The sequence below is a fragment of the Schistocerca serialis genome, chromosome 1 (genome assembly GCF_023864345.2).
Source record: "Schistocerca serialis cubense isolate TAMUIC-IGC-003099 chromosome 1, iqSchSeri2.2, whole genome shotgun sequence".
In the NCBI taxonomy this organism is placed as follows: domain Eukaryota; kingdom Metazoa; phylum Arthropoda; class Insecta; order Orthoptera; family Acrididae; genus Schistocerca; species Schistocerca serialis.
Window position 1 is genome coordinate 849,583,379 of NC_064638.1, and position 14,912 is coordinate 849,598,290.

At 39.1% G+C, this 14,912-nt stretch overlaps 1 protein-coding gene across 6 annotated transcripts in view; it reads left to right on the plus strand.

Moving 5' to 3' along the window:
• The window catches only part of LOC126485121 (CAP-Gly domain-containing linker protein 1), a 552,921-nt gene that overhangs the window by 518,413 nt on the left and 19,596 nt on the right, over nucleotides 1–14,912 (plus strand). The gene's annotated exons all lie outside the window — the stretch shown is intronic.

Consider the following 14,912-nt stretch of genomic DNA (forward strand, 5'->3'; position numbering starts at 1 on the left):
TTCCAGTTGAGGGCATATCCAGCGAGATACAGGAGAGATGGAACTCATATCTCATCTCATCAAGCAAAGAGATGTTCTATCCTTGCAGCACCAGAATTCGCAGCAGTTTGTAGGCACGTCAACTGGGGCAGACCCTACAGCCTGAACTGCCAACTTTGGTCCACTTACTGCACTACCAGTGAGATGGCTGATGTTTGCCATTACGACTTGGCTGCTCATGTTGCACATGCTTATGAGGCACTTTCCTCTTTCTGTGCCCTTTTCCCCTCTGACATCAGACTTTTCATGGTGCAGGGAGAGCATTTATTTATTTATTTTATTTATCCATCTGTTGACAATAAATATTCTATGGATGTTGTCAAGGGTACATGTAAGCCATTTCAAAGAAATGGGACACAAACAATATATACGTAAAAAAGTACAAAACAAAATAACACAGTGAAGTTAATAATAATACAATGAAATTAATGTAGCCTATATACATCCCTGCTTGTTATTTTAAATGCATAGTCTGTTTTTCATAAGGCTTTAGTTTTGTCTTCCCTGAACGGCAAATCCTTATATACACAACACTGCTTAAGTATATATTTACATCACACAACAGCTATCCTTTAAGTATGTAAAAGTAATGACTGATTAGGTAATGAATGATTAGGTACAGATAGAATATTTTCCATTTTGCCTTTATAAATATCATCAGAAAAAATTTATTGACCTACATAGTCATTTACAGAATAAAAACATTGTTCTGCTAGAAATTTTTTAAAATCTGTTTTAAATTTGTTATCATCTTCTAACTGCCTGATGTTGACTGGCAGTGCGTTGTACAGTTTTACACCAATATGGCTCACATGCCTTTGTGTATATGGTCTTTTTGTTCGCTGAGTATGGAGTGCTGCGCTATTATAGGTATTGTAGTTATGAAAGTCGGCATTTGTCTGAAAATCTGCAATGTGGGTCCTGGCATACAATACACATTTGTATATGTATAATGATGGTATAGTAAGTATTCTAAGCTTTTTGAACATGGGTTTGCAGTGTGTCTGTGAGTTATTATTCGGATGGTCCTCTTCTGCAACAAAAAAATTTGTTTTAGGCACCCTATTGTGGAACCCCAAAATATTATTCCGTATGTGGCAAGAGATTGAAAATAGCTGAAATATGCCATTCTGGCACCCTCTGAGGTACAAACATTTGCAATAATTCTGAGGGCAAAACAGGCTGAATTAAGTTTCTGTGCAAGTTTTGTTACGTGGTCCTTAAAATTTAAGTTTTCATCCACATGAATCCCCAGCAATTTTGTGGATGTTACTCTGTCTAAGGCTTTGTCACCCCACACCAGATCGAGATTTACATTTTGGCATCTTTTCCCAAACTGCATATAATTTGTTTTATTTACATTCAATGTCAACCTGTTTGCATTTAACCAAGAGTGGATGTAATTTAGTACTTTATCAGCAGTTGTTGGTAGCAATTGCTTTGGTGCTCTTATTATCACACTAGTATCATCTGCAAATATTATTGCTTTGGCTGAATCATCTGAGGTGTGAAAATCATTTATATAGACAAGAAACAATTTGGGCCCTAGGATGCTGCCTTGTGGTACTCCCATTTCTACATGTTTTGCCTCTGATACTGAATTTATTTTGTGGTTGGAGTAAGTTGATGTCAGTCCTAAAACCTGTGTTCTGTTTTTTAGGTATGATTCAAACCATTTTTTTCCTATCCCATGTATACTCAACGCTTCCAATTTTTCTAAAAGAATGTCCTGGTTCACAGTGTCAAAAACTTTGGAGACGTCTAAATTTACTCCTACTACACTATCATTTTTTTCTAGATTTTTGATTATTTGTTCAGTGTAGCACATTATTACTGTTTCGGTATTTTTACGTGCTTGGAAGCCATGCTGATTTCTGTTTAGTAAATTACGGTCATTTAGATATTTGTTGATTCGGTGGTTCATCAGTTTTTCTAATATTTTTGAAAATGCTGGGAGGAGAGATATTGGGCGATAGTTTTTTACCTTATACTTGTCGCCGTTTTTAAATAATCGCTTCACTTTTGAAATTTTCAGCCTTTCTGGAAAAGCTCCTTCACTGAATGATAAGTTGGCTATGTGTGCAAAGGGCTTTGCGATTTGTGGTGCTGTCCTTGTTATGATTGACACAGGCACCTCATCTATGCCAGCTGACATTTTGGGTTTCAAGCTTTCTATCACTTTCAACACTTCACCGTCATTTGTTGGCTCTACTCTCATCCTACGAGCTGTTTTTGGATATTCAGGTTTTTCTTCATTTGTAAATTTTAAGCTTAATGAAGTTGTTGCATTTATGAAATAATTGTTAATATAATTTGGCAAATCTTGTTTATTAATACTGACATTTTTTAAATTTTTGAGGCTAATGTCCTGGTTTTCACAACTCTTCCCCATTTCAGTCTTCACAATACCCCCATATGGCTTTTGATTTGTTTTCAGACTGTCTTATAAAACTATCATTTCTCATGAATTTTGCTTTAGCAATTACTTTTCTATACACCCTCTTGTAATTCCTGACATATTCTATGAATTGTAAGTCTGTGGATGTTTTCATTTTAGAAATTAGTCTCTTTAGAGTTCCACAGGAAGTTTTGATGCCAGCTGTGATCCAACAACTTGGCTTTGTGTTGCCATGTAACCTGATTTTTGACAGCTTTTTTGGAAAACACATTTCAAAATATCCCATGAAAATGGAAGAGAATGTGTTACATGCATCATTTGTATTTGTTAGGGATAGTACTTCTGCCCAAGCCTTATTAGTTAGCGTATTACGAATTCTACACAGTTTTCTGTAGAAAAATTTCTTTTATACATGAAGTGTGTTTTTTTTCTCTTTCAGTGGCCTCGAAGGAATTTTGAGGACAAGAGCATTGTGGTCTGATAATCCCAAATCAGTATTTGTTACTTCAACTTCTGTGCGTCTTACATTTGAAAATATATTATCAATAAGACTGACTGTATTGCTTGTTATTCTTGTGGGTGTGTGTATGTGTGGAAGCAGGTTGAAACTACATAAAGATTTAGGAACTGGTATTTTAGCCTACTTTCACTCATAAGATTAATATTGAAGTCACCACACACAACTACAGTGGCTCTATCATTGAACAGAGTGTTAAGCAATATTTCTAATTGGTTAAAGAAAATGTCTGCATCACCAGTAGGTGGTCTGTATATTGCTATGACTTTGACTTTTCCCTGTATTTCATTCAACTGCACAGCTGCTGCTTCAAAATGATTTTCCACACTCAATGGACCAGTAGGTGGCCTGTATATTGCTATGACTTTGACTTTTCCCTGTATTTCATTCAACTGCACAGCTGCTGCTTCAAAATGATTTTCCACACTCAATGATTCAGCTTCACACCTTCTTTTATAGCTGATACTTGGTTTGGTAAATATACATACACCTCCATTTTTGGTATTTTTTCTCCACTATGCATGCCAACTTAAACGGATGAATATTAATGCTACTTAGTTCAAAACTTCTGCACCAATGCTCCACAATGCACATGCAGTCAATATTTGCACTGTTCATAGCTACCTCAACTTCTAATGATTTATTTCTAAGACACTGAATGTTTAAGCTTAGAATCTGCAGGTGATGAGGATGAGAACTGGTTTCATTTGTATTTACGTTTTGTGGTGTCATGCTCCGTTCCTTGCCCTGGTGAGGTACCAAAAATCCTCCAGAAGGACAGGTTTTCTGCACCTTGTAGGTCGTTCATGGGGATATGGTGTATTGCTTGCTGCTGCTGCGGGATGATGGTGGTGTAGCTGTTTATGATACTTCAGGTGTTGGTTCTGTTGTTATTGATATGCTTCCTTATGAACTGCTAGCACTTGGGGTGTTTTCTTGCAATGTCAGAACATCACACTTGTCTTGTAGTGGTGATGCTTCATTTTCAGATTCACCAAGTAATTTGTGGGTCTTGTCCTTGAGGGGAATTACATTTGAAGTGTCACAACTTACTTTTGTTTTGGCATATACTATTTCTATTATTTTTGCAATTACAAAATTTTTTCCTAATCTATTTAGGTGGAAACCATGTCTAGTATGGAATCTCCTTCCTAGTTTGCTTATATCAATGAAAGTCACATTTTCAAATCGTCTGCATATCTGTTTCATCTCACTATTTGCACTTTCCACTTCTTTGTTAACATATTGACCATCAGTTGAAGAAAGCCAGAAATTGTATTGGATATTGACTAGTAGCAAAAGTATATAGAGCCATTTCTTATGGAATGTTAAAGTTATTTTGTCATTCACTGTAAAACATGAGTTGCCCACCCTCCACACCCAATCCCGTGCCCCTCTGGCAGCTCAAGTCCTGGCTAAGTGTTTGATTTCATGATGCAGAATCTTTAAACACCATACAGACTTTAGTTGTTAAACACACTTAGTTATTTATTGTAATGGGGGATTAAGTTAATAATATGTTTTTTCCACGTCTCCCTTTCATCACCACCTTCCTTGCCTTTCCTCCCCCCCCCCCCCCTCCCCTCTCTCTATCCCTATGCTCTACCCCTTGAATTCCTTTCATCTTGTTGGGTAGCCACTGATTCATCTCGTGAAAGGCTTGCCTCATACTAGCCTGCTTATCCCCCTTGCCTCATACATCCTTCCCTCCCCCTCACCACCTCAGTCTACGTAGGCAACTGCTCCCAGTACTTAAGTCTTGCCAGAACCGTGACTGTATTCATCGGGGATGTCTGTCTGTCTGTTTGTGTGTGTGCGTGTGCGTGTGTGTGTGTGTGTGTGTGTGTGTGTGTGTGTGTGTGTGTGTGTGTGTGTGTGTGTGTAATCTCAAAAGATATTGCTAACGGTTTTCTGTTACATATTTCCATGTGCCACTTACCAGTCCTCTATAGGTAAGTGGTTGTCTTTCCCCTATTTTAATATTTTAACATCCTGGAATTTCCATTATAGTTAAAATTGGAAGAAACTATCATAATTTAACATGCATGGACAGCAAGAGCTAAATATATTTTATAGAAATAATAGTCATCTCCTAAAGTCAGAAGTAATCCATATAATTTGAAAGGTATAGTCACATAAGATACTGTTGTTGTTATAAGGAGAATGCTTTGAAACAGCATTCTGCTTGCCTATCTATGATCATTCTTCCTCAGAGCATAATTTTAGATATAGTGTGTAATAGAGAAGCATTTCCGATCAAGACACTTTTATAATTATTGGGCACAATGGAGACTGAAAGAGAGTCTATATTATTTTGATTTGTATTATTTCAACTGTTATGGTACAGTTTTTTCCAGTTACATCGAAAGCAAAATTCATTAGCTAAACCAAAAAATTATTATAGAGAATGGAGGCAACATTCTTAATATTGTTGATAGATGCGTACAGAAATGCAAGAGACTATCTGAGTTTTAGGAACTATTTGTTACTTCCCTGGGGAGTAAAGGAGAGTAGTTTGGGGAAGTCTATAAAGGAAGGACAGGTCACTCAGATCCCAGGATGAGAGGGACCACCTGTGTGAGGGTAAAGGAAGACAAGGATCCATCATGTTCCAATGCTGACATAAACAAATAGGGGTTGATTCAAGCTCTTTGAATCTACTCGTACCTGACTTGTATTCCTGACAGATGAGAAAAACTCAAGAATTAGTCATATACAGGTTTTGTAAGCTACCTCCTTCATGGATTGACTACATTTGCTTTGTATTCTTCCAGTGTATTTCAGTTTGGCATTTGACTTTTCTTGCATCTAATATTATGTGGTTGTTCAACCTTAACAGAAGCCACATTGTTTCTTACACATAAGATCTTGAGTCTCCAAAGAGGTTGAAATTATCAAGCATAAAACAAGTTGCATAATTGTTCAATACACTGACATCTCTACATATAAAAGGCAATGTTCTGACTGACTGGCTAACTTATCATTGCCCAGCCCAAACCACTAACGGTAGTAACTTGAAATTTGGAGAAGATGTGGATCTTATACTGTAGGCATCATTTAAGAAGGGACTTTTCAAAATTCCAACCCTAAGTGGATGAAATAAGAGACGAAGCCTTTTATGAAAAATGTTGCTATTAAAGCAGTTTTGGATCTAGACCAATGAAAACTGGTATTTGGTTTCTCAGTCAGAAAATAGAAAATACATGATTTTGGAAATTCAACCACTATGGGGTAAAGAAGTGGGTGAAAGGTTTTTGAAAAATAAATAATTACTAAAGAACCACTACAGGATTTGAAGGCTACATCTATGACAGTTGATATTTGACTTCTTGGCTTAAAAATTTTAAAGCTAAATTTGAACTTCTCTGTTAGTTATAAAGAAATATTTGTTTGGGGGTGAAAGTTGCTGCAGAAATATCTCCACAAGAATGCAAAAGGCATGATTAACAGAAACTTTGGACTCCAGCTACAAGAATCACTTTTGAGTCTGAAGTAGAATCAGAAAAGAAAACTTGATACATAAAAAATTATAATAAAATAAAAATATAGAAAATACAAGTTGATGGTGGAAGGGGGGTAGGGAGGTTGTAGTTGCTCACCAAAATTTATGGTACCTGGTGCTGGGTGAGATGACTAAAAAGTCATGTACAACATAAGTAATCACTCAAATCTCTGGAGTAATACTACAAAAATGTGCTCCTCTTGGGGCTACTAGACATCACCAAGTGGACAGTTCATTTGTATTATTTCTCATATTCTGCCTTTTTGGTGGTGCTTGTTTATACTTATAAAGCTGGGCAATAAGCACTTGTCAGTAATCTAAATAACAGTTGTGTGTATAGAGTGTTTGATGTAAATTTTTTCAGTATTGGGGCTAGTGTAAGTTGGGTGCAGATTTTACAGCAGGAACAGTTGCAGGGTATGAACCTTTGGGGTGGACTGATGGTTTTCGTATGTCAGAGAGTTTGAAAAGCAACTTGTGAAAATTGGAAGGGTATTGTAAGGCAACCCTGTGTGGTGTGGGAAGTTTATAAGTGTGTGTTCAACTCATTTTGGGTTTTGCTGCCAGGTTAATCTCATGAAAATGCAAGGCCTGGGTATCAAGGTGGCTACATTTTGGGTTGTTTGGAAACAGGACCTTTGTTTCTGGGAGGGAAGGGGGAAGAAGAAGAAGGAAGAGGAGGAGGAGGAGGAGGAGGAGGAGGTGCATCCAGGAACTGGAGCAGAAGAATGCTGCCTAGATTTTGTTGTATTTTTTTTTTTTTGTTTTAGGAGAGGAAATTCTGGGTTAGGTGCCGATATTGAAGGATTTGGTGTTACAAATGATGCTTTTTGCAGATTTGTGGCTTAATATTTGCTGCATCAGACAAATTTTAGTTTCAAAAAGGGTTGACCTTTGGAAGAAAATTCTTTTTTGGCCTTTTCTTTGTTATAGTCCAGCTTGGTGCCGTATGAGAAATGAACAACTGTATAAATGACTGTGGTACTTCACATTAATATAAAACTTTTTGAGTTACTATCTTTTTACTCATTTTAACTTCATTAAGCTTTTGTATGTCAGTGAGGCTTCAGCTTTGTTCAAAACTGTAATGAAGCTGTCCCTTCTTTTTAAAAAGTTTCAAACATGGTTAATGAGCTGCGGCACGTCTTTTCCACACCTTGCAGTCTTGTTTGGAGTACTTCTGTCTAAACAATGTTTAGAGTACTCTTGGCTTATTTTAATTGATTCTCCACATGTGTTGTCATGAAACTGAATGATGATCGGTTTCATAGAGTTTTTTGTTCCTATACTGATTATCATGGAGGTAGACACTTCAAGGTCACTTTGCCCACTTACAGCATTGTAAATATTTGATAAAGTTGAATATTTTGAACAAAATATAAATAATTAGTCAAGAATATGATCAAATGCTTTCCAAAAGCAAATTTTTGGTTAGTCATTAATGAAGAAACTAACTTTACTAGGAATATTCAAAAAAAGCCAGAAACACCAACGAGTGTAAACTTGTAGATTGTTAGAACATTCTCAAAGTTTACAGGTGCATGGAGTGTGTATTTTATTGTGAGGAAAAAAGTATTTCAGTGTAAAATATAAAATGCTATCTGGAATGTAAAACTGTTTTGCCTTGCTCATGAATTGCTCATGAATTTGTGTGTTACTGGACAGATAGAAACTTTCAGTGAGCAATATAGAAATGCTGAGTTTCTTGGTGAATTTTGTTGATAAAATGTTCTCAAGTTATCAGCTGAGTCAAGGTACCATGTTGAGATGAGTCAAAGTGTTGTCTTGAGATAAAGTGTCATGTTCATCGTTGTCCAGTAGATTTAACTGTCTCTTCTGTGAGATGCTTTGTCTTATGACATTTCCTTCAGACTTACAGGGTGATGATTATGAACAGCATGGCTTTTAGGTGAGTTATGTGTTTTTGTACTTTTGTTATGGTTTCATGGCACTAATCTAACAACAGTTTTGCTTTCTGTAATTGCATTGTGCAGCTTTATATCATTGTAGGTTTTTAATGAAGCTATTTTCTAACTCTCAAGCATTTTCATGAAATATGTGAGCCTGATTACAAAATCTGGTTCTCGCAGTTTCGACACTGGCAATGATATGCAAGTCCACTGTCAGAAATCGTTAAGGCAGGTGTAGAGTACAATGAAATGCTCTGTTCTGCACCATTTGAAGCCTTTGTGCCATTGAGTTTGGCAGTACAAGCCCATACTTGACAAGCATACTGCAAAATCAGCTGTATTGGACTGCGATAAGATCTGGCACATATCAATGCCAATAGCAATCTTTCAACATGTAGAAAGTGGTACAGCGACCTTCATCAGGCTTCCTGGCTGGGTTCCTTAATGTATTTTTTGTATGTGAGTCTTTTTTGAGAGTTACCTCTAAGTACCTTGCTATATCTCTCCAGGGAAGATACTGTCAGTGGAGGCTAAGTAGTTGTACGAGTTGTTGTCAGGAGGTCTTTTTCTGAGGCACCTGGTAAACATAGTGACTTGCATCTTATCTCAGCTTATTGTAATGTGCTAGTTTTTGCTTCATTTTCCATTTTGTTTAATACATTTTGGACATGCCTTGTGACCAAGTTCCTGTTCATTGAGCAAGCGAAAAAAGCAGTGTCATCCATTATTTACGTGGAGTTCTGTGGATGCATCAGTGATGTATGTATTATCGAGTACAGGGCCTAACACTAACCCTTGCGGAACTCCTGCTCCGTATAAGGCTTCTGGAGGAGCTTGAAGATCCTATTTTCGTGGAAAAGCTCCTGCTTGAAGTATAGCTCTGTATAATCTTTACTATTTTCCAGGGAAGCCTTGGGACTAGAGCTTGTATGAAAGACCGGTGCACCACACTGAATCATTGGCTTTAGTATAGTAGCACCGTCTCCCAACAGCTTTTCTGTTGAAGCAATCTGTAACTTCTTCAACCACCCTCAGTATTTGTTGTGTAGCAGAGTGTTTCCGCTGAAATACAAACTGGAATTTTGGCAGTACTTGTTCTCTTTTAATGTGTTGCCTGATGGGCTTAAGTGGAAGGCACTTGTAGACTTTGCTGAGGTTTGCCAGTAGACTATTGGTCTGTAGTATTGTGAGATGAGCAGATGTTGAGTTTCATGATCGCAACACCTTCCACAAGTTTCTGTTGCTTTGAAAATTACTGTGTTTGTGAGATATCATTGTAGATGTTCACAAGGTGGGTTATAGCTAAGGGTGTGCGGTGGGAGGGACGTTCCCTAATAGTCAGTTGTTGAGCTGATCATTACCTGAGGCCTTCTTTTTAGGCAGTGATTTTATGACTTTTGCCACATCTTCACTAGTTAAATGTGGCCAGTCATCCTCGTCATCATCATCTGCTGCAAGAAATGCAGAAAGCTGCTGCCAGGCTGTGGTTTCATGTTCTCTGTCCTATGCCTCTGCAGATCTGAATTGCTTTCCAAAAACGTTGATGTGCCCTTTGGTCGCGTCTGCATCACTGAAGACAAGTCTGCACTCTCCATGCAGAGGGGGCATTTTGACACATCTTTAGTGCATGCCACAGGGTGTTACTGTCTACTTGGAGAGCTGAGTGGCATTCCAATCATTGTCAGAGTATGTTTTCAGTGAGCACAATTGTCAGTTCTCTTAGTAGGCAACTCAGCAGCCTCCTGGAGTTTATATTCATTGTGAGTTTACACTCCTCAGTAATTCAGGTGAAGTGTCATATTTGTGTCCATTTAATTCCTTTATAGCTGCTAGACAGCAGACTCTGCTGCCAAGGACCCTACAGTCAGGGCCAACCACCTGCCTCCGGAAGAGCTGTCATGGCCAGTGATAGGGAGGCCAAGGAACAGGGTGGAAGGGCGTAGGGGCCAGTGCCGAGGGCTGGTGCCAGCAGTCTGTTATGCGTGCTGCCTTTGCCACAGCACTGGGACTTGATGTCTAGACCCCCATCCATTCTAACCAGTGGATCACCTATTGGGCCCTCAGCAGAGGACTCTGCGGTCCAGCAGGTGGAACGAAATTGATATGGAACCCACTCTTTACCTGAAGATGATGAGTATGAGACTCGTCGAAACATTGCGGTAGCATAACACTATGATCTGGCTGATAACTCAAGAAGATTCACCAAAGGAAGTTGCTAAGAAGAAGATTTTCTAAGACAAATTTGACACATCATTATTGTAGATGCAATTTATTTGCAAGAGACTTCATGGTCTCTGCAGCATGAGGACTCACATAGAAACAGTCAATGATGGCTCACCTAAAGAGGAAAGTGAATACCCCATATTTCCCAAAAAGTAATACATTTGCTGCAGGAATTTATGACATCTTAGTCACAGAGAAAAACATTTAAATGTTAAATTTGTTACTGGTAATTTCAGTAAAATTGCTGGCTCGTACAGACGCATATAGATAGTCTTTTTCCCTTGCACCATTTGTGAGGGGAACAGGAAAGGGACTGACTAGCAGAGAGACAAGGTACCCTACACCATGCATTGTATTGTTGCATAGCATGTTTAGAGATAGATGTAGAATGTGTTTGCATTTGGAAAGTTTTTTTCATCTGAGCAGCCATTATCATACACATAGTGCTTAAAACATTACCATAAACATAAAATTACAATACACTCATGTAAGAATTTGAGTTGCTCTTCCAGCAAAAAGGCATATAAAAGGCAATATATTCTCACGTCTTTCAGGCAAAGCAGTAGGGTGATAATGTCACAAACAGTAACTGATGGTGGCCAGACATTGTAGAAGATGGCTTGTAGCATTGTATCTCTTCATACAGCCAAACGAGATGTGACTGATATCCTCTTCTTCACATGCGCACAATGAGGATGCAATGGGGGTGTGGCCATACTATTACGCGACGTAGACTCTTCCCGTAACAGCTGTGGTTAAATGTGAGGCACCTTGTAGTGTTCATGAGTGTTCCGGAGTATCAGTTATTCTCATGCCAGAAGTTAGGAATCAGCACCCTGTTGAGTCTGGCATAATCTGTGCCTTTGTATTGGAAGGGATCCTGCCACTTTTCTTTGATTCTTAATTTAATGACATTTAAGAGACCTGTAGCCCGTCATTCTGTGTCCCCCATCACTCCATCATAGATGGCTGCTTTGGTTAACTTGTCTACTGTTTCTTTGGCAAGTATGCTACAGTGTGCTTTTACCCAGCACGTGGTAACTTTCTGTTACCTATTTGTGATCGATACCATCATATTTATAGTCCCTGTTGATCCTTTGTGGACCTGAGACAATGGATGATCAAATATTTAACAAAGAAATTCGCCAGACAACTGTGCAATTGAGATGTTATTTTATTTTATTTTTGCTACCAGTTTTGGCAATTCGTTATGCCATTTTCAGGCCCCATATCCACCTCTCAAAAATAATCAATATTGGCGTACTGAGGCCATATGTCTCTGGAAGTCATGAATTCTCAAGTGCTTCCTTCAAAGACTTGACTGCAATACGCTTCATTTGAGTAACTGACTAGTATCTATTTATGCAGCAACAAGAGGAGGGAGACTTTCATTGAGCCAATAATTGGATGTATAGCACAACTCCATTAGGGTATAGATGTCTTGTAATATCAGGTCTTGTGCAAACTCTGACTGTTTGAGTAAAAATTTCACACTCATGTATTTGTGATGTATATGTGGGGGAGGCTCATTTGCTTCAAGTAAAAGAGCGTTAGTTGGTGTGGATTGCATTGCCCCCAGGCATACTCTAAGTGTTTCGTATGCTGCATTGTCTTAGATGTGTCCAGAGCTGACTCAAAACAAAGACAAGTAAAATCCGTGTAGGAATGTACCAAAATAAAATACAATCTTAGTCCAATGTCTGCATCCACTCCCCAACTCACGTCCATGATAGTGTGCAATATATTGTTGGACTTTATATAGTTTATGATAGCTTCTGTAATATGTATTTTCCCCAAGAGTCTGTGATTGATACCAAGTCCAAGATATATGGCTACTGTCTTGACTGGTGGTTCATATGGCCCAAGCTTCATCATCTCCATAGGAGAAACCCTGTGTTTGGTGAAAAGTAGAACTGAAGACTTGCTACATGATATCTCAAAATCATTGTTTGCCATATACTTGTATAGTGTATCTCTGCAGGCCTCCAGGAAGGGTATCACTCACTCAGTAAACACACAGATCAGCACCATACTGTAAACCTGTTATGTTTTGTGGCAACTGTTTCCTGCATAAATATATTGAAAAGTGGGAGTGAGATAACTGAACCCAAGGGTAGCTATTTTTGCTCATAAAGCCACTGGGAATATTCTGCCTTTGCATTTTGGCAGCCAGAATCAAGAAGGTGACATTATCATATACAAAATTCGTGACAGTAACAATAGGAAAATATCCATTGCAACTAAGGCTTACCTGGATATTGGTTACTACATATTTGTGTTCTAAGAATCAACAATAGTGTTGATATTTGAGATAATTCTGATTTATTGTTCCGTCTCAGTTGCAAATTTTTATTGGATTACATGTTTTGATCACTCAGTATCATTTTCAGATTTAAGTAGTTGTGTCAGCAACCCATCTTGTCTACTCAGAACAACATATCAAAGTGTTGTACTCTGATATGTGGTTCTGAGTAAAGAAGATGGATTGTTGACACAACTCCTGAACTCTGATATATAGTTCTGAGTAGAAAAGACAGGTTGCTGATGTGACTACTTAAATCTGAAGATGATGATTGAAACATGTACTCTAATTAAAAATGCACAATTAAGATGTAACAATAAATGATAATTACTTTAAATTTTATTAGTGTTTTGTTCATGTCATGTCTTCTCCGAAAACCAAAATTTTGGGGGGGAACAGGTTGTAGTGCTCATACCACTACCTACGTATATGTTTCTGTACGCAGCCAAGGAGCATTATTAGCCTACAGAAGGTTATTTCATTAGATGGTTTACATGTTCTCCTATGACATTATTCACAATGCCTTCCATTGAGGGATAAAAATTCATTTTTTCAAAAATTTTATTAAAACAACTACAAAAATGGTACCTCTCTTTCTGCATTAAGGAAGAGAGCGTGTTGTAATATATATTGTCAATCCCTAGGGCGTTTCTTCTCCCAGACAACAGGACTATGTTGAGTTCCACAACAGCAAAGCATTCATTCAGGAAATAGTCTCCTTCCTCATCATTGTGCTGTTCAACTGAGTCTGGTGCTATACATTTCAAGAAGTTGTCCGCTAATTTGTTTGTAAGCACTGTTGTACTATTGTTATTCCAAGTTCTATGTATATGCTTAATCCTTTTCTGGATGGTTGAGTTGTGTATGTCTTTGTTAAGGTTGCTACAGAAGTTTATCCTTACAGATTTATTATTTGTGAAAATTCACTTCACTCCTGCCTATAGTCTATCAATATTTATGTAATATTCTCCCAAAGCATGTCTTCTGCATGGTTTTAGTGCTCCCTTTATTCCAGTAATGCATTATTGCATTCCTCATCCCAACATACCAATAATGTTTCAATTTTCAGAACAAAGAGTTTATTTTGTGGGATAGATAGTTGTTATAACCTTTAATCACTAATAAATTGCGTGGATATACAAACGTAGAAACAATAGCTGGTTACATGCTACCAATTCCGTATCGGTCATTCGACTGCCGTGCCGTGACATGCGGTCAGTGCCGTTCGGCGCTAGGTGGCGCTCCCGCGCTCAGCCGAGTTGCGGAGCGCCTCTATCGCCGTTTGCGCGTACTGACGTGGCGGCACTCTTAAATGTCGTGGCACTGTCACAACATTTTTCCCCCCTTGAAAAAAAACACTCACTTCCTGGGAGACACAGACAGCGCGGAGACATCCATGGCCTCATGGGAGGCCCCGAGAAGATCCCGCGGAGAAACACGAGAGTACAGTCGAAAATGTCCAGGACGGAAGCCCGTGCGTGGAACGTGCCTCCTGGACGAGATGATGGGTGAAAACTCCGGAGCAGCATCCATAGGTGTCGTGGACCTTGGGGTGTGCTCCAGCGAGATGTGTCCTGCAGAAGGCGGCGTCGCGACTGGGGCCGGTTCTGGCAGACTTGGAAGCGGTAGCGACGTTGGCTGCCGTTGCGGGAGATCGGCAGCAGCGACAAGACTGGCTTCTCGGGCTGGTGGAGGTGAAGGAAGGGGCGGTGGCACCGGCGTGGCCACCACTCGTGGGCGCATCTGGTCGTAATGGCGAACAACCATGCCGTCGTCTGTACGTATTTCACAAAGCCGGCAGCCGCGAAGAGCCTCGACCACCCCTGGAATCCATTTAGGGCGAGATCCATACCCTCATGCCCACACGTCGGCGCCCACCGAGTATTTTCCCGCACGAGGGGACACAGTACAAGGCCTGACAGGGTGAAGCAGGTGCAGTAGAGTGCGCGGTTGGCGGTCATGCAAGAGTTCAGCGGGATACGATCACCCAGAGGCGTGAAACGATAAGAACTCAGAAAATG